At 41.9% G+C, this 21,678-nt stretch overlaps 1 protein-coding gene across 1 annotated transcript in view; it reads right to left on the reverse strand.

Moving 5' to 3' along the window:
• The window catches only part of ESCO1 (establishment of sister chromatid cohesion N-acetyltransferase 1), a 644,577-nt gene that overhangs the window by 550,561 nt on the left and 72,338 nt on the right, over positions 1 to 21,678 (reverse strand). The window lies entirely within an intron of this gene.

Here is a 21,678-nt window from a genome sequence, read left to right on the forward strand (position 1 = left end):
TTTCATATTGTGCTGGTCAGTGAATAAAACCACCTAGCCTACATTTTTCAATGCACCAAAATAAGTGAGGCACACATGTGATGTCATCAGTGATGTCATCAATGATATTTGTGATCTAATCTTTGATGTCCTGGGTGTTAGTCTTAGCAATGCACGTAGATGGCGCGAGTTATGGTTGCTTAGCTTACTATAATGGGGGAATGTGCAGTGGTATTTGGTTGCACTGTGAAGTATAACATTCCTTTAGTGACATTTTTTTACTGAAAGTACATATATATCTATGCCAGGGAAGGAAAAGAATGGGGCTAAGCAAGTGATGTCATTGATGTCATCATTGACATTTGAGATGACATCTTTCATGGTCTGGGTGTTGGTGTTAGCAGTGCACAGGGGTGGTGGTAGGGTTGGGGGCTTAGTTTACCATAACTGTCGAATTTCAGGGATTTTTCGGTTTTAATTTGGAGCATAAAGGGGAGGTGGAAAGTATTTTTGTAGTGAAGTGTACAGGTTTTTGTTAGGGCAACTTAACCATAACGTCCCCTCAACAAAGTTTTTTTTTTTTTGTAGCGAATTTTACTGATTTTTGGGAGGGCAACTTAGCCATAACGTCCCCTTAAAAAAAAATTTGTAGGGAATTGTACAGGTTTTTGGAAGGTGGAATTTAAGGATGACATTGTGGCAATGAAGTTGTTGTGCAGAATATACACTGTAATCATATGATTTTGAGAGATATGTAGTGTAATGTACGTACTTGACATACATTTAACATAGAACATACAGAACCCCCTCACTATTGATATTGGAAAGGGACGGACTGAGAGCCTGTTTGCGGACGGGGGCAGACAGGATCAACATTACCCAAAGAGGCGGGGGGGGCGGTAGCTGAAAATGTACTATTGTCTTACACAAAAAGTGTGCAACGTAGAAGAAGGACATAAAGATATTATAAGTAGTAATAAGTAAATATGGAAACCTGAAGCTAGGAAAAGAAAACAATACATTTAATAACCATGTAGAATGAAGAGGATGGTACCATAAAAATGAAAAAAGGATGCCTCCAGCGTAATCACTTCACAGAAACTCGGCAGCCTGGAACGAGAGTGGATGGACGCAGTAGGACGAAGGGAGATTACAGCAAAAGAGTGAGTGTAGGTCAGTTTTTTTTATATGGGTGTGGTTTTTTTTGGTATGTGGTGCAGAAGTAATAATTTCTTTCTATTGTTTTGACTCAGAAATGGCTAGTACTTTGGAGTGGGTGGAGGAGTATTTCCCGCATGGGGAAATGTCTGAAGACCGCGACAAAAATGGTACGTGTTGAATCCTAATTCCCCCATATTTGTTTCAGTGTCCGCTTCCCCTGCTATTTCTTTAGAAGGATGTGTGTTTTAAATGTTTTTGTACAGTAGTTGTAGAGAAAGAGTTTGTGTTTAACATTTTTTTTTTTTAAAAGACGTAAAATGTTCGCGAACAGCGCCCCTGTTCGACCTATCCACAAGGAATGTAATGTAGGTGCTGTAAAGGCAGTACACCTACCCTTACTAATGTCAAGTAAGATGGAATTGATGTTTGACTGCACCATCTGTTGAAATTGTGCGTACATAAACAGAAGGATATTATACCTCGCTGTACCGCTTGGAAGCGAGATGATACATGTTCGTAGACGCACCAAATGTCCGGAATGGGTGTAAATGAGCAAAATGGGAGTGTGAGAAGGACAGTATAGCGGTCCGTATCCGGCGCAGCCAAAATGGTTCCGTCCGTAGAACAGGTGCGGTGGGCGGCAAGTTCGTAGGCAAACAAAATGGAGTTGTCCTAAAGACACTGGAACTGTCCGTACAGTGAACATAGCATGCGTGCACATGCGCAGTACAAACTTAAGTATAGCGAACATCGCGCCTGTCCGTAACTGTTTGTCTCACTTGTGTTGCACAGAATTATTTTGAGAACCCGAACACTGTCCGCAGGACACTTGCGCGCATGCGCACGTTTCATTCTTTGCATTTGCTGTCCAGGGGGACTTTCATTACTGGCGCGGATGTGTTGAGGACGTCATCATGTGACCGCACCCACGCTGAGCGTGGGGACTAATTTGCGCGGTTGGTGTGCTTCCGCAACAGTACAAAACAACTTGTAGACACAAGGCAAGTATTGTAGAGTGTAAAAATGTAATTTCACATATCCCAGACAATAGGTGACCTCAGGACTTGCTGTGTAAAGTTTTTGTACCGCTGTGTAGGGATGAAGACGGTCACAAGGCACACCCCTCCACCCCTACAAATGGCCACACCCCCGAGCGCATCTTCATTGTCCTTCTAGTTATAGCAGATTGAGGTGTACTGCCTTTACTGCTGTAGTGACCAAAAGGAAAGTAATCGGCATGGCTTCCATGGCTGCTGTTGGATCATTAACCTCTGCACCACCCCCAAACCCGCCATCACCACCACCTCTCCAAGGGCCTGCAGAGAGATTTATATGGGTGAGGATGTAGAGAGCGAGGAAGAAGAGGAGGAGGAAGAGAATGAAGTGGAGGAACTAGCACTCGGCGGGAGTCGCGGGTGTGGCGGTTGTTTTCCGTTTATGGGACCATACCAAAAGCACGTGTGAACCTGGTGAAGTGTAACCAGTGCGAGGTGGTGCTGAGTCGCGGGAGGTTTGGTGCGTATAGTTTTGGTACGACAACCATGAAGCAACACCTCACTTTGTTCCACACTGCGGACATTCGCAAGGTGGTGCCATGTGAAGAGCGTAGTCGATTGAGTTCCCCCACAGCATACTCCGTGTCCGATCCTCCCACCGCAAGAGACACTCCTGTGGGGGAGCGTCTCCCTCCAGCTGCCTCACAAGCCATTCTCAATGCTGTTGACCCTTACCTTTGAAAGGTGACAGTGCGCACGTATTGTGACGTAGTACTCTGCAGGGGGGAGAGTTTTCGAAGTGCTTTTGAGGCTGCAGTCACAGAGCACCAGAAGATCTGCTCCTTGCCTAAATAAAGCTCAGCCTAAATCTTTCGCTGTTTATTTGCCCTTTCTTATCCCCGTGGCTGGTGTCCCTTCCTTACCCTCCTTTGGCCTCTTCTCCTAGTGAACGTGCGCTGTTAAGCAATTAAGGTGAAAACAACAAAAATTACAGAAAAGGCTCTTTTCAGAGCCGCCTTTCTCAGTATAACAATAGAACTATGAAGTAACGGTCGTGTGTTGTGTGGGTCAAAAACTGTGGATTGGTGAAAATGGAATGTCAGATAGGTTAGTGTGATTGCAAAAGAGGTCGCAATGCATTTTGTACATTGCGAAGAAAAATCTGATTGCCAGCATATGTGAGGTGGACTCCATCTCTGCGGAAAATAAAGTGCTGCGAAACAAAATGTTTTCATTGTGGAAAGAGGACATGCCAACATCTCTTAAAAATGCACACACAGCCTTATTTACATTGCATCTCGCTTTCTCCATTTGTGGACCAAACGCAGAAGAACGCAGCCATATTTGTCTTTGGGCAATACGGGAAAAAAATATTTGACAATTTGGAAACATGTCCATAAGCTTCACGAGTCCTTCCTTCATTGCAAATTGCAAAGAAATTCCAGATACATGGCCTAAACTGTTTCCTCCGCAATGAATGATCAGTATATCTGGGGGACGCTCTGTCAGTAAAGTAACACAGAGAGGTACCGCCATGCCAGTGCACTTCCACATGAGGAAATCTGAGATTTGTAGATAAACTGCAGCTTTCTGCATGCACCTTCAACCAATGTATCCATGAGTCTCCCAAAATCCAGATAATCTGTTTGAGCATGGAAAGCCATGCCTGTGTAGTCTTCTGTGAGGGAGAAGACGGTCTCACTAAAGTACGTCGGTCAGAAGACACCTACTGAACTTTATGGACCAATCCCTAGCTCTGCTCATTCTCATTTACATACGTCTCCAGCCCTGAAATCCCGTTGGTGATATGTGCTGGCTGCAAACTACCGCCATGTTCGCAGACACGTAGAGGATCAGAGCGTGACAACGGTACATTAAAGTACTATTCCCCTTTAAGGTAGGCTCTGAAAAGAGCCGTTTTTGTAAAAAAAATGTGGCCAGATACCATACAGACATCTGGTATTTTATGTATTTTTTTGTATTTTTTGTCCTTGCTTTACTCTTGCAAACATTAAATAACCTTCTCTAAAGCAAGCCTTGAGTTCCAAAAGAACATCGCATTTCCCAAAGAAGATAGCGCAACACCATCTCCTTCAGAGTAACCTGCATTGCTTGGAGCAATGTTATCGTGGCAGCAAAAAAACATACAAGCTCGTAGCATGAATGCACACATGCCGCGATTGATGATACACCTCCCGATGCTTTGATCTGGACAGAAAACAGAATTGTTGCTCCATTGTACTCTAAGGAGTAAAGCAGAAAAAATGACTTTCGCTGTCGGGAAGATGGTTATGAGTGCTTCAACCAATTGTGCCAAATCTGCCAACAAAGTATGTGAAGTCACGTATCCCAAATGGCAAGCACCGTAGTGCAAAATTACCACATGAGGAGTGGTCATTGTACGCATGTCTCTACAAACTTGCAGAATTGCCACAGCATTGGCATCAGTGTCGGCGCTCCACACCACCTCCACTCCTCGCACATCGAAATGGTGTGCCACATGCCTACTCTCGGCATAGTGTTGTAAGCCTTGCAGAAAAATGTCTCCAAGCATCAAAACTCTGACCCTCTCCATCTCTGCCATCTTCAGTGTGCGCACCGTTTTTCGAGACAAAAGAGTATTGTGAACATCTGATTGGCTGATGCCTACAGTCGCCTTTCCATGCAGGATTTGCTGAAGAAACCCGTATGTGACACGCCCTACCAGCGGACAAGCGTTGCCTACGTGCGGCACGTAACTCTTACCCAGTCCTTCCACCCTTTCTACAGCGGTACCAAAGCGAGTCCCTTATTGGACACAACTAAGCAGTCGCACAATCATCCACCAATCACATTGAACTTCACTAATTTTAACTCCGTCATCAACATTCCGCACTTCAAAATTACTGTCGATGATTCTGAATGGAAGTCGCATATCATTGCATAGCACCTACTTGACAAGCTACTGTGCAAATATTGCAAATTTCTATGTACAGCTCCATGCATGTGCACATGCATGAGTATAGAGAACAGGTATGTATATTTTAATCAGAGAACATGTGGAACCCTTATGATTTTAGACAAAATGAGGTTACTAAATCTCCATAGGGAATACATAACGCTCCCCCTTGAAAGTGCAAGATGTCCGATTTGTCATTCACAAAATTGCACGACTGCTTACTGTTGTCCGCATAACCTGTACATATGTTGCAAGCATGCCTATTTAGGGTAGAACTCAATTTTGTATGTGAAAATGTCAGAGTTGTGTACTCTGTACAGCCTACAGTAATGCTACTTGCAATGTGATCGTATGAGAATAGAAAGCACTCCCGATTGCGGTGGTGACATTTCCTTCTAAGGGTCTCCCGATTTTTCAGCATTGTGCTTTTAATTTACAAGTAGAGAATGTTTCCCCATCTAGTGCTATGCCTTATTGCTTACAAACTTCTCTCATATGCATAGTACACTTAACCAGGCATTTCCATACCCTTAAACGTTTTAGCTATTTTGAAGGACTTTCAAGTACCATATTGCAAGTACCATGCAAAGACTGCACAGAGTGAAGTGAAATGTACACGTACACTGGGTTGAAATATGAAAGTTGAATGCTCTGAAGAGGTACAATTAATGTGTGCAAACACACAAAGTAATTGAGTTTTTTTTTAATCGCAGTGAAGGCTACTCTCCTGAGAATCAACAGCATCTACAGTGCAGACGACATATCCGAAGAAACCTGCTCATCTTGCACAAAAAAGTAAGTACAGTACAACCTTTATAGTGTAACTACTCCTGAAAGAGGCTGCGTGTGTTAATTGTTGTTTTTTTTGGGCACCAAAGCAAGCATCGATTTGTAAACCATTCTACCTACAAATATCCATTTATTGAACAAAGAATAACAGGCAGAATGGCTGACAAATCCTTGTGTGTTTGGTACTCAAATAACATACGTAATCCTTAGAAGGTTAGATTGTGAAAAGAAATTGCTGTAGCAAGTTTTTGGCATTTTGGTTATTAATAATGGTTCTCGTCACAAGTAGGCCACTTTGCACTCGCATCTGAAGCACATTGTAGTAGTATACAAAGAGTAAAGTAGCAATACCAAATCATTGCAGGAGTTCAATGGACGTTCACAAACCATGACAAAGAGCTTCCCCATCAGACTCATGCACACATGCACACTGCACACATACATTGGAGAACAGACCAAAGTATATATTTTTTTGTCACCAGACACCAAAGAATGCCTACCAAAAAGCAACTCCGTAGAAAGGAACGCAGAAGTAGAGCAAATAAAAATAAGGTGCCCAATGTAAGCATACACCTGTTGTACAGTTTGTACAGAATGTTGGTACAAACCAGCTAATGCAGTTGGGTAACAAAATAAAGGAAGTCTCAACTACCGAAACTGTACCTCCTCCATCAAAAAGTGTCACAAAACACAAAAATGTTGTCAAAAAAACGCCTTCCATTACAGCTAACAATGTTCCTAATAATCCTGATAGTGTAAGAAGAACCCATTGTGACAAAACATTTTTGCTAAAATACTTTTTTTACTGAGTCCTTCAGAATCTACTAAGAAGAGGACCAAAATCATCCTCACCCCTTAAAACCTACTGTAGAAAGTTAATCCTACAAGCTCTCGTGGACAGTGCAATCCTTCTCAAAAAGTTGTTCATATTAGTGTTAAATAGGACTAGCACTAACAAAAGTAAGTACCAAACTACAAAAGAAACTCAGCAATAAACGGAGTGTGAACAAAAATAATTTCTTACATGTTTGTGGTGGTGAATGGAGTCACACAACAACCACAGATCCATATTTTAATGAAGAAGCATACAAACAAAATCAAACAAACACAAATGCCATCCATAGCAGTGGACGAGGGTATGAGAAAATCAATACTACCATTATGGAACAAGAAACACTGCTTACAAAACTATACCCTGAAAACTCCGAATTACCTCTCGATTCAGCAGAACCACACCGTCCAGTATACAAATGGCCGTGCACATCAATGTGTGCCATTCCAAACAAAGCTTTCAAATCTTTACGTCAGTTCCTTATTCAATATGTAAAAGATAAAAGTAAAATGAAAGTGCTGCAAAATATGGATATTTGTCCATTGCGGAAAGACACAGGACTAAAAGGACATTCATTAGCCTGCATTTCTGGGCCTATTTGCAAAAGTACCTTCCATGATATCAAAAGAATATCAATACATCATTCCAATGTAAGAAATTTAGTGTATAAAATATACTATGCAAAAAGTCCAGCTTCAGAAGTAGGCAATTTAAATACCACTCTTCTGCATGGTACACCCAAATACTTACAAGAAGAAATTTACCGTATTCAGAAAAAGTATTTTGGAAGTGAGAGCCACTTACAAAATGCAACAGTTTTAGAACATAGTAGCAACAATTCTGCACATAGCAACCTTCTATTATATACATACAGAAAAGAAATAGTAAAATAGTAAAAATGTAAAAGGTCATCGGCTGAAGTACCAAACCATTTGTGTGTTGCCGCAGAACGTTTTACAAAAGGAACACAAAAAATGTGGACAAATCATACAAAATAGAAGACAATGAAGACTTTAAATGGTTTGAATTAGCTTTGTACATTTTAGCTGAAAACAAATATGAACTAACTGAACACCTAATATGTTGCAGTTACTGTAATGCAAAATTAGACAACAACCACACTCCTTCACGTGCCATTACAAATAATTTGGAATTGTTTCCATTACCAAAAATCCTGCAACAGCTCAATTTGTATGAGAGCATAATAATTCAAACAGTTCACCCATTTCAAGCAATTATACGCCGTCATCCAAAAACAGCAAAATTACCTTCGTCTGAAATGGTGAAAGGCATTCGTGGCAAAGTAGTTTATCTGCCATTAGATCTAACGGAAAATGTACACATTCTAGGAGTGGAACCTTCAATAGAGCATTCTTTAATAGTCTTGGTAAATGGAGTACCAACAAAAGACAAAAAAATTTGGCAACAATTAGCGGACTTACACAAAGTTAGACACGCATTGCAATATCTAAAAGACAATAATGAGTACTACAAGGAAATAAATATTGATGAAAGTTTAAGGGAAACAACTGAAATTATTCAAGAGCCATCAGAAACTGGACAATTCGAACTTCTGGATCCAGCTACAGTATCCACTCTTTTGGACCATTACACAATTCATCCATTGCATTCCAATGAAAGCATAGATGATGCACTAGAAACTGCGACAAACCAAAGGGTCACCAATGAGTATTTGGGAAAAAAGTGTAGAAGCGCGTGCTTTTCCACTGCTATTTCCTACTGGCAAAGGTGGAAGATACGATGATAGACCCACTCAGATTGGGGCATCAGAATACCGCTCATTACGAATGTATTCACAAGATCCACATTTTGTCTAAATCTGGGAATACATATTCCACCTACTCTATGAAAGTGAAATAGCAACACTATGTTATGGAGTTGCACACATTCTTAAATCGGGAACCCACTTTCAAAATATGTCAACTACGCAGTTAATACAAAAAGTACAGGAAAAAGATGAGGTTTTACAATCAAGTATAACAAATTTGTTTGCAAACATGATCAGAAACCTTGGACCACCAACTTGGTTTGTTACGCTAAATTGTGCAGAATATGCATGGGAAGATTTACATGAGTTCCTAGCATAGCAAAAAGCCACAAAAACAGATATATTAACACCTGGAGAACTTTGCTCTCTATTTTCATCATCGTTTCATTGCCATGCTAGACTTTATTTGCAATAAAACTGTTCCTCCCCTTGGAGAAGTGCAGCACTTCTTTTGGAGAAAAGAATATCAAGCGAGAGGAGAACCACATAGTCGCATGCCGTTATGGATCAAAGGTGCACCGAAATGTGGGCACGACAGTGATAGCACTGTTTGGCAGTTTATCCAAAAATATGTCACATGTGAAATCCCTTCACAACAGACACAGTGAGCTGCATGGGCAGATTTAACAATTTCAAAGACACAAATGTGGCAAATATTGTCACCGCAAATACAAAAACAAAAAGGTAAATACTACACCAAATGCCGTTTTGGTTTCCCTAGACCAGTTACAGAAACAGGTGAAGTAAACTACTTCATGTCTTCAGTTCAACATAGTGTTAAAGGTAAATCACCTAAAAACACGTATTACATTAAAAAAAAGGAAGAATCAAAATATATCAATGATTACAATGCAATCATTGCCCTCTTATGGAATGCAAACATAGATGTGCAGTGCATTGCAGACAATTCAACTGCTGTTGCACGATATGTTACAGACTACTTAACAAGAGCAGAAACAAAACAGAGCTTCAAGACCTCTGGGATGACCTGGGATGACCTAGCATCAGACAAAACATTACCACAGAAATTGTACAGCCTAGGCATAAAAATGCTCTCTCATAGAGAATGTGGCACCTATGAAGCAGCAGATTGTTTAACCAGCACTGCTTTGTATGGAAAATCAGACAACATAGTATGGCTCAGTCTTGGTCCTGCAAAATCTAGAAAAAAGAGTGCTAAAATCATACGAGGACATAGAAACAATTGCAAGAAATGATCCCAACAGCCAAGACATTCTGAAAAACAATTTACTGGACACATACTATCCGAACAGGAGTACCACTCTGGAAAGCATGCGTCTATACCACATAGCTCAAAACTTTGCATACAAAAATAATGTAAAACCTGCTGAAAGCAAAAGTAGATATAGAGTGACCGATTGTAAAGGGAGCTTAGTGAAACTTACCAAACAAAGCTTAATCATGTTAAATTGTCATTAAAGAACTATATTACATGTCTCTGTTACAACTTTTCAAACCATGGAGAAAAGAGGAAGACATACTAGATAATTATGACTGCTATGAAGATGCTTTCAAAGCAAATGAAAGCACTATCACCGATGTGAACTTTACGCAGTACAAAACTATGTTACACAATGAGCAGCAACAGGAAGAAGAACTTCAGGCCCAACTAGATGAGGACTCTTCCGACAGTAGTCAACCTTCTGTAACAGGAAGTCAAAAACCACTAGGACAACCATTAATAGCAAATGAGGCTTAAGTAGCTATGGCAGAAGTAGAAAACACTGTATCAGTATCAAGAAGATACAGAAGACTTAACTGTACAACAAGCTAAACTTAACAACGATCAGCACACCATTTTTGAAGACGTAACAAAAAAAATTGTACATGGTGTACAAAATGAAAATAAAGAATGTACCAAAATTACAAAGCTATACTGCTGTACGTCAGTGGTGAAGCTGGATCAGGGAAAACATTCTTAATCAAAATCAGCAAGTTCCTTCAACAATTGACAAACAACAAACTGTCAGCTGTTGTAACGGCCCCCACAGGTTTAGCTGCCTACAACATAGGCGGTGTAACTTTACACCGATTACTACTGCTTCCAGTAGAGCATCAAAATAAATTAGACTACTACAAACTTTCTGCAGAAGCTGCAATGGAATTACGTAGAGTATTGAAACAAATGAAAATGCTACTAATAGATTAAGTAAGCATGGTCTCCAACCTAATGTTGGCTTTGATTCATCTCAGATTGCAAGAAGTACTTAAAAATAATAACGAAGAACTCTTTGCAGGGAAACACATTATCGTTTTCCGAGATCATCTACAATTGACACAAGTGAAAGGTGAACCAATTTTTAAAACCTTAGACCACAAACTCTGCCGGAAAACTGTTGGTAGCATAGGTAATGTTAACCTTTGGCAACATTTCTAATACAGAGAATTAACTGAGAACATGCAGCAATCTGCAGATCTCACGTATGCCAACATTTTAAAAAGTATTAGAGTTGGTGTATTATCGAAAGAAGCACAAGTTGTATTAAAAAACCGGCATATACATGCACTTTATGGCGATAATGCATGTGCAACTAATGTTATGGAACAAATAGCGCACAAAAATGTCAATTGTATGGCCTTAATGCCAACTCTTGCAAGCTGTTTCAAATTCAATGAAACAATGTTAAAGAAAGAAATGCAACCAATAATAGAAATTAGCGCCACAGACAAACTTGATGTACATGGTATGACAGTACCCATGTGTGAGCAAGCCACAACAAGACTAAATAGAATTTTCTAATCTCCAACACAGCTGGGTTGGAAAGAAATATTGAAATTATCCTTAAATTGTAGAGCAATGCTTAAACGTAACCTTGACGTAGAGCAAGGGCTAGTTAATCATACCCACGTGATGGCAACATTCAGTTTGTAAATATTTGCTTTGATAAAGTTTCAGAAGTGAAAAGGATAAGGCGCTCAATTGCTCGATTCCTTCTCTTCAAAGACATGTTTGTACCTAGAGAGCAATTTTCTCTAACTCTTGCATATGCAGTTACCATTCATAAATCCCAAGGTCTTACCCTAGACAAAGCATTGATAGATATAGGAAACAGTGTTTAAGGAAGGCATGAGCTACGTCGCATTATCACGCTTACATACACTTGACGGTCTATTGCTAATAAACTTTGATTCAAGTAAAGTCAAAGCTGATATTCCTTGCATTCTAGAATACAATACAGACCCTCCAGCTTATAGCAAAATTTACTGTTTTAAAAAAAATAATACTCAGGGTGCCACGCTCAACTTTTTTTTTTTTTACACAAGAAATGAAATGCGCTAACACATCTCATCACTTGCGCCCCAAAAAAGTGCAGCCCAATCCACAAGGGACACATGAATGGGCACATTTTATATGCGCGCCCATTCAGATGGCCTTTTTCACCTCCGTGATCAAATAAAGTGGCGTTTGTCAATTTAAAAGCGCATCCCTCATTTCCAAGCAAGATGAATGTGCAGAAATTGTAGGCAACCCTACGCGCACAGGATGTGGGGCTGCCACTGCATGACAGGGTCTTTCCTGACCCTGTCATGCATTTCTTTTAAGGTATGAACCGCTACTGTGTCGCTTGCATTTCTGTTCCTCAAACAGGATAAAAATGCATTTTTTGGGTTGCATTTTACAGCGGCAGGCACCTGGAGGGCTTGTCCCTGTGAAAGGCGCTGGGAGCTTGCAGAACACTGTCGGGAGAGAGATTCTATTCAAAGTACTGCCCATTTTGATGACAAAAATCTATTGAATGTTACAATTTGACCTATTTCGTCCAGTACTATTCGATCTATTTTTATTAATACTGAACATGTGTTGCGGGGGTGTCACCCGCTCCCCATGTTCAGTATTTTTGGTCTAGGGTGGTTGCAGAAGTGTTTTCCACTTTTTCCTCAAAATTGGAGGCAGGGACAGAAAAAAGAAAATAACGAAAAAGGGACCCTGCAGAGTCGGATCCGACCCACGTTAGAGGGACGGATCTGGCACCGCAGGGTTGCAGGGGAAGCGGCAGCGACCAAGCAGTTAAGTAGGGGAGCGGGTGGGGTGGTGGTGAAAGGTACATTTTGGGTTGTTTGGCTGAAGTGCAAATTAATTTGCAGCGAAATTGACTACAGTCAATTCCGCCGTAAATAATTACACTTCGGTCAAACAAACAACCCAGAACACCATTCAAGGCAGCTGGCCAGCGCACAATTTGCGCTACAGCTCAAGCCTGTGGAAATTTGCCGGTCACCTTTGAGAATAAGGTGACCTGCTAATTTCCAAAATGGGTTGTCTAAAATAGCACATCCTCCGTTCTTTTTTTAAATGTGCCATTATTTGAGGAACTGGGTCAAAATCTACATTTAAAAAAAATAAAAAAAAAAGAGGAGAGCAGTGGGTCAGAGGAGGAAGCACTGCACAAGAGAGCAGAGGAAGCAGTGATGCGGTGGGCCAGAAATCTGAGAGCGCGCAGAGGTACAGAAAGTAGAGGGAGCGTGTGGTCAGTGAGCCAGAAAGCAGAGGGGAAGCGGTTGGCCAGAAAGAGGCAGTGAGCTGCAGATTGGGAAAAAGGATGAGGGAAGAGTGCGATAGAATGCGTGAAAGGATGCAAGATGCAAAAGCTGCACAAAAGAATGAAGGACTGTATATTGCGGGAGAAATTGTAGAGTGTAAGGTGTGAGTTGGGAGTATGATTTGGAGTGTGGCAGGGGCTGAGCAGTGCAAATTGTTGACAGTGTGACATAGCACGTGAGTATTTGTATGACAGAGTGAGAGGTTAAGGAATGTAAGTTGTGATGGAGTTGGTGAGAGGTGTGTTGGTGAGAGGTGTGTGGGTGTTTGGGGGATTGGAGAACATAGAAGGGGAATATTTTCACCATTACAATTGATAATGATCAATTTAGTGAATACTATTAAATAGGCATGAACATTAAACCAGTAATGTAGCCAAATCAAACACTGTTCTGCCAAGCCAGAGACATCTGGGACTCTTCCTATTAAATTAATACAAAAGATACATAATAATGATACCCTGGCTCTCTTGTAGCCTTGTACTCTGCCCATTTCCTGCAATGTGACAATCTTACACTCTCCAGTTAATACAAAATATGCCGCAAAAATGCCGCAATAAAGGTTTGTGCCGCAAAATTTTACCATTTCATGCCGCCAAATTTGCCATTTCATGCCGCAAAATCCTGGAAGGTCTGAATAGATTGCGTTTACTGTACGCCCTGCATCTGAAACCATACCCTGTTCCAGATAAAGTGAAACGTGGTAAAAGAAAAGTAAATGAAACAGAAATGCAACAGAATTCAACAGCAAATTCCGCAAAGAAAATAAAAGAAGGTAAAGTTTCATCAATTGCCGCAAACATAGAACAACCTATTAGGGAATGTAAACCAGGGACGTCGGCAAAGCAACAGAAAAACTGAAAAATGCACTCAGATACAGAACTTGCTGGGCCATTTAAATTTGCATATGAAAGTGGGGTAAGTTGCTATGCAAATGTAGCAATGAATATTCTATTTCAATTGCCACCAATTGTTAACAATATTTACCTGCACAGTACAGACCAATTGTGTTTGCAAATGTTAGTGCTACATAGAAATGCAACAAGAAATCCTGACAACACATACAGTGTTCATGGAGTAAGGCAACAATTGGACGACGGTGCTGGAATGGTGAGATTCACTATGAACTCACAAGAATTTCTAGAGTACATACTATTAGTATTGGAAAACAAAAGCATACCTGTAAATGAAATCTTCCAAATTTCGCACATGTGGAAACATACATGCACTCTCTGTAGCAAAGTGATACAGCAATAAATCCCAAATGAGCGATTTGTGTATGTTTCCATACCAAATTGTAAGAGCATTCCATTTCAGCAACTTGTACAAAATGCAAACAATGGCAGATTATGTAGTAGTTGCAATTCAGACAATCGCTCCACCTTACTGATACAATCACATAGTACCTACATAATACTTATGCTTCTACGTTATAATGCAGATGGCACCAAAAACAATTGCAAACTGAATGGATTCACACACGGTCAAGTGTCACTTGGAAAGAAAACCTTTACAACAGTAGGAATATTCTACCATGAAGGAGCTACAACCAATGCAGGTTACTACACTGCATACATTAAAAAGAATTCTGGATGGTTCGAATGTAATGATAGCACCATTACTCTAAAGCAGAGATTTCCAGCTAACCTAACAAATGCGTATTTAATGTTCTTAAAGCCAAAATTTACGAAATAATGTGTACTTCAAGATGGTCAACAAATTATGTGAAAGACTACAAACAGAATACGCCTAAAGGTATCCAACTACCTAACAGTATGGAAACAAGGAAGCAGTTAGTACCATAGGAAACAAAGGTTTTTTTTAATCCGACAAGGATTTTTTTCCCCAGACCCAAGGATTAGAAAAGCAAACACAGAAACTGAGCGCAATGCACAGTACACTGGTTTGTAAACTAAATATGAGGGTCCAAAAAAAAAAGGTTAACTGTCTATTATACTATGTAGTAAATTTTCTAAAAATGCAAACACTAACACACCTTTTTCTTTCGTCACAGAAATGGAAAAAGTGATACTTCCGCCAAGTACGGTAGCCACTCAAAAAATGGATGTGTATTCTGAACAAAGTAAGGAGTAAATGTATTGGCAGTCATTTTCTACACATGGGAATCTACACGTCTAATCTATGGTACTAATATGCTGCAGTGCCTGTAGGCGGGCCCTTGCATCTTCGGTGAGTAACCCATCACCTACGCCTTACGACCAAGGTACAAGGAGTATAGTTCCTGTCCACAAACATTGCTGTATATCAAAACCATGGTCCCTGTAAATTAGCTACTTATAAATTTACTTTTCGGACCATCATCTGCAGCCATGAAGCTAAGACACTAGGGCGTCAACACAACTTGCGCATTACACCACACCCATATTGACTTGTAACTCCACTGCTTATGACTTCAGTCTTGGGTGCATGGGCTTTGGTCATGCACCCAAGATTGCAGGGTCTCTCCACAAACACCTCAGTGATGTGTTTAGTGGCGGTTTTTCTATAGGTGTGATATGCTTCAGTGCTTCTGGCCAGAGGCTTCACTCCTAGCTGTATGTCTATAGATCTTACATAAGATGGGTGTGCAGTGGCTTGCATGTCTAGTACTTATAACTTTGTTCTTGGGTGCATGGCTTTCAGCCATGCACCCAAGACTGGACGTACTCCCCACTACTTGCCAATCAAAACGCAATACTACGGGTGTATGCATGGGTGGCACATGCTACGGTAGTTGTGGCCAGGGCCTAGAGTTTTGGAAGTAAGGCCTTCGGCTGATGGCCATGCATCCAAGACTCTAGGCCCTGGCCACAACCACCGTAGCATGTGCCACCCATGACGGCGTACGGATGAATTCAATAACCTTAGGAAAAAGTATAGCAATTACAGCATGCTGTCAATTTCAATGTTCCCTAACACCACACGTGTCCTTACAACTGTAATAACTTCCCCGTGCACTGCACGGGCTGAAATACTGGCCTTATTGGACCCCTCATTTTCTGTGCATACAAGGCGGCCATAGAACATACGTCATTAAGAAGGTATTAGTGTACTATTGGGTGCAGGGTCTCCCCACAACCACCTCAGTGATGTGTGGTAGTGGGGGTTATTCTATAGGCGTGTTATCCTTCAGTGCTTCTGCCCAGAGGCTTCACTCCTAGCTGCATGTCTGTAGATCTTACATGGGATGGGTGTGCAGTGGCTTCCACGTCTAGTATTCATCACTTAAAAAACTCCCCACAACTTGACAATCAAACCGCAACACTACGGGTGTATGCGGCGGTGGTTGTGGCCAGGGCCTACAGTCTTGGAAGTAAGGCCTTTGGCCCACGGCCATGCATCCAAGACTCTAGGCCCTGGCCACAACCACTGTAGCATTTGACACCCATGGCGGCGTACTAATGAATATAATAATAGCTATCGGAAAAAATAATGTATTCACGGCATGTTGTCAATTTCAATGTTGCCTACCAATACGTGTGTGCTTTCAACAGTTACAAGTTTCCTGTCCACTGCATGGACTGAAGTGCTATCGTTATTGCACCCCACATTTACTGTGCGTACAAGGTGTCCATAGAAATTACATCATGAAGACCGACCGCCAGAACAAATGCATTGATCACCCATGTCTTACTATCTGAACCTTTCCCAATGCTGTGTGACACAGCAAAAGAGTTTCATGAATAGCATGTGTACGCTGGTTAATGCTCCGCTTTCGGCGGATCCAAGACGTCGGTCGCATCCAAACAATCTGATGCAGAACACGTCTCGCAGCAGCCAATGGGCAGAGACGTTGCGTGTCCGCAGTCATGACGCCAGCCCCTTAGCCAATCGGTATCTTGTTCGTGGACCGAACAGGGAAATGTGACTGCGGAGCTGACAGATATCACTAATTTTTTCAGACCTACTTTTTGATAATTATAAAGAAAAATACTGCACGGCTGGTCACCAAATTTACAAAAACACGCTTTCTGGACCAAGCCCCTGTACCTGCTGCAGATTTCATCAAAATCCGTCCAGTGGTCTGACCTGTAGCCGTGCGCAAAGTTTTTCCCCATTCAGTCTATGGGGAAAAAAAAGACCAAAGGGTATGAGGGTGCTGGCATAACACGGATATTCTCAGCTTGGTTACAGTGCTGCACATTAGTTTACAAGGTGTACATAGGTTAATACATAGGTTAATACCAGGGAGCAGTGGAGTACAATTACAATTTATACATATTTACAACAGAGTTGTCAGTTATTGGTCTTTGTTCTTTAACTACTGGATGTAGTTACGTCTAAAGTGGTGGTAGGTTTGCGGTGTTCTTAAGGGGGGGGGGGGCGGTAAGGAATTCCAATGTTGGGCTGCTTTCACCTGGAAGCTATTGGCACCCATTTTCGTTCGCTTGAATCTAGGAACGGAGAGCAGGTGGGCATTGCTATTCCTGGTGTGTCTATTGGCAGTGTATCTAGTTATGCTGTCGGCTAGGTAACGGGGGGGCCGCATTGTTAAGGCATTTGTGAGTTAAGGAGGCTACCGTAAGCAGGATTTTGTCGGTGGTAGTGAGCCAGTTGTGGGTTCTCCTAATATTTGAGATGTGTTCTCTCTTAGGGAGGCTAAGCGCTGCTCTGAGGGCATTATTTTGTAGGATCTGGATTTTATTGATAACCTGTTTATTGGCACCTACATAGAGGGCGTTGCAATAATCCAGTTTAGATAGTACAATGGCTCTGGCTAGAGTAATGCAGCTCTGGGTAGATGGGAACGGTTTGGCTGATCTTATAAGCTTGCATGTGTAAGCTGTGGTGGAGGCCATAGAGCTGACCTGTTTATGGAAGGAGAAGGTAGAGTCAAGGTAAATACCAAGGGTTTTCACTTCCTTGGCAACCTTGATGGAGTTGCCATCTATGGTGAAACTGGTGTAGTTATGGTCCAATTTGTTTAGGTTGGAGGTGGATCCCAGGATGAGGAGTTCGGTCTTGTCATCATTCAGGCATAGACTATGGGAAGCCATCCATGCCTGGATGATGAGGTACACCTTGTTCACCAAGGCCAAATCTGTGTTGTAATCTCCCGTTAGTGGGATGAGGATCTGGGTATCATCGGCATAGTTAGTGTAGGTGATACCCAGACCGTCAAGATCGTCAAACAGGGGCTTTGTGAACACGTTGTACAGTGTGGGGGAGAAGCATGACCCCCGAGGGACCCCACATATGATGGGGATGGGGTCCGCGGAAGAGGAAAAGACACGCATAGATCTGTTGCTCAGCAACAACTTAATCCAGCCAATGGCTTCTTGAGAGAAGTGGGCAGCCGAGTCTAAGTGTTTGCTTAAGATTTCGTGATCAACAAGATCGAATGCTGCCGTGAGGTCTAGGAGAAGCAGTAAGGCAGTTTTCCCCATTATCTCTCAAAGTGTCAATTTGGGCCTTGAGATCAACGAGAGCAGTTTGTCCCGTGTTGTGGTCTAAAGCCTGAATGCCGGATAAATAGGAGATGGTTTTGTTCGAGATATTTTTGTATTTGTTGATAGGCTGTCTTGTCTAGGATTTTGAGCAGGAAGGGGACGGTGGTGATAGGTCTGTAATTTGTAGGTATAGAAGGGTCTAGGGAGGGTTTTTTTTTGGTAAGGAGAGGACCCAGGATTCTTTGAGGTTGTTAGGGATGGTACCTGATGAGAAGGAGGTGTTGATGAGTTTGGTAATGAATGGTCTTTTGCCGCATCTTTGATGATTTGTGATGGGCAAAGGTCACCTTTGCTATTTGATGGTTTAAGGCCGAGTATGATTTTTTCCACTTCTAGCGTGGAGACTTTGGAAAAGCTGAAGCGGGTGGGTGGGATGGTGGGGTGCTGATGAGTGGGGCGCAGATGGGGGGTGTTGGTAGAGTTAGAAGAGTTGGTTAGTGTCTCTTTCTTGTTATCAATTTTGATTTGAAGGCCTGCAACTTTATTGGAGAGGGCATTTTGGACACTGGTGCACCATTGTTCATCTTTCATACAAGTGTCTGGAGCCAAGATAGGTGATTCCAGCTCTTATAAGATGGGAAAGAATTCTTTAGTGCTGAATTTAGCTTGTAGTATTCTCTGGTTGTACGATTCTTGTTTGGCGAGGAAAAAATCTTTTTTATAAGTGTAAACTATTTTGATAAGGATCAGCTCATTGATGTCTGTGCAGCTCATTGATGTCTGTGGGGGATTGTCTCCAACTTTCTTCCTTTTTACGTTTCTCTAGTCTGAGAGCTTTTAGGTGGGCAGAGAACCAGGTGTTCAGGTGTTTTATCGGCTTACATTTTCTCAGTTTTAGCGGTGCAATAGCGTCTAAGGCTGAGCGCATACTATTGTTATAACTTTCAACAAGGTGGTGGGGATTGGAGTTGGCCAAAAGTTGGTTCAAGGTTGAGAGAATGAGAGGGCTGAGTTTTTCCACCGTTATGTTTTTCTTGCTTCTCGTAGGGATAGCTATGGCTACTGAGTTATTAGTAATGGGGCTCGATGCTTCAAGTGAAAAAGTGGTCGGACCATGGTTGCGGGGTGATGGCGGTAATGGAAGCCACGCAGTTATGGTCTGCTATCCAGTCGAGGGTTCTCACTTTGTTATGGGTGGGAGTGGACACTCTTTGGGTGAAACCTAATTCTAACAAGGTATTATTGATGGCAGTCGCTTGGGGGTCTTTGGGGTCATTGAAGCCAAGGTTAAAATCTCCTAGGAGAAGGCTCTGGGAGGTATTTTTTAAGTTGTTAGAGAGGATAGAGTTGAGGTCTTCCTCGAAGGAAACTAAAGGACCCAGAGGTCTGTAAAGTAGGTGGATGGTAATGGTTTGGGAGTTGGCGGTGGGGAGCTTAGCTGTGAGAGATTCACACAATGAGTTATGGTTGGTGGTGTCAAGTTTAAGATTGAGGTGAGTTTTGGCGATTATGGCGAGGCCTCTGCCTCTAGATTCTGTTCTGTCCGCTCGGAGGATTGTAAAATCCTCGGGGATGGCTAACGAGAGAGCTGGGCCAGCGGCTGGATGAAGCCAAGACTCAGTGATGGCTAGGAAGTCTAGTTCTTCTGTCAGGATGAGGTCTGCTATATCTGTAGCATGTGCTACTATATATCGTGCATTAATTAATATGCCTCTTATTGGCAGGGTGGTGGTTTTGCTACCAATAGGTGTGGTGGTTAATTTGCGAACCTTATGCTTAGTTATAGTATTAGTACAGCTAAGCTTAGGTAGGTCTGTGAGGTTATTGGTAGGGGTAACCGCGAGTGAGGGCAGGGACCAGTTGGTCAGTTTAGTCTGGATAGTATCCCTTGCTCTAGGCTCATATTTTAGGTAGTCTGGCGCATAGTTTGGAGTTTCTGGAAGAGAGGCTGCATGGCGTAGAAGGGTGCATGGTAAGTAAGGAGGTGGTGCCTATGTACGTCAGGCTGGGAGGAGGGCTGATATGACTGGATACGTGGATGAGGTGGAGAATGACTCTCAGCAATGCCGAGTAGATACCTGGTAGGTACATTCTGATGGGTGTAGGTGAGGAGCAACAGACAGGTGTATACTAGCTACTAGTTACTAGTTACTAGATGGGCCTGAGTAAAGTTTGGGCAGAGCAACTTGGTGCACGATACAGTAATCAAATGCAATAGTTAAGTGGGTTTCCAGGTAACGATTAAGGTATCAAGGTTTGACTGGAATCGAGGCTCCCAAAAGCAGCAAAAAACACACTAAATTGCATTGAGTAAAATGGGGGCAGTGTTTCACCTAAATTCGAAAAATCACAGAAACAGCAAAGATCACATGGGTTTACACATCACTTTGTTAACCAGGTTCGGGTGGGGGGCTCAGTGTTAGAGTAATACATGTCTGCGTGGAGTGCCCGATTCAGAGATTATTGAAGTATATATCTGGGAGCGATCTTGGGTGACAGGATGAATATTACATTTCGACGTTCTCTCTCTCTTAAGGACAATCTGGTCTCCAGCTTTATGAGCTCACTTCCACTGGGCCAACCTGGCTTCACACACCTACTGCAGGCTTTTTTAAATGCAGGAAATGCAAAGCCTGTCAATATGCGAAAGAGGTCTCCGATTATGTGCATCCCATCCTGGCCAAGAGGATTTCCATCACATCACGAATCACTTGTGACACTGAGTACGTTGTTTATGTGCTCGTTTGTCCTTGCGACAAATGTTAAGTTGGCAGTACAATGGGTAAACTTAAATTGCGTATACTTCAGCACATTCGAGCCATCAAGAATGTGGATGTAACATACCCAATGGCTGTACATTTTAAAGAAACACATAATGGGAAGTTGGATGGTTTTAGGTTCTTTGGCATATATACTATAGCCAAACATCCGAGAGGTGGAAACAGAGAATTGGCACTTAGACAAATGGAACCCAAATGCATCCTGGATCTGGAAACGAAGAAACCACGAAGCCACAATTTAGATGAAGAACTCTATACTTTTTTTTTTTTTTTAGGGACTTAAACATGATGAATGTTTTTATTATTAAGACCTATTCGGAAAATATAGATGTTCTTCTCTCCATGAGATGCAATATTTTCCATTGCCATTTGTTCTCTATCCTAACAGCTGCACATATCGACTATTTGAAGCTTTGTTCTTGCAATCTGGGAAATGCATTTCTTCATTTAAGTATTGTAAGGTAT

This window comes from Ambystoma mexicanum, chromosome 5q (genome assembly GCF_040938575.1).
Source record: "Ambystoma mexicanum isolate Mex_15411 chromosome 5q, UKY_AmexF1_1, whole genome shotgun sequence".
NCBI classification, from domain to species: Eukaryota; Metazoa; Chordata; class Amphibia; order Caudata; family Ambystomatidae; genus Ambystoma; species Ambystoma mexicanum.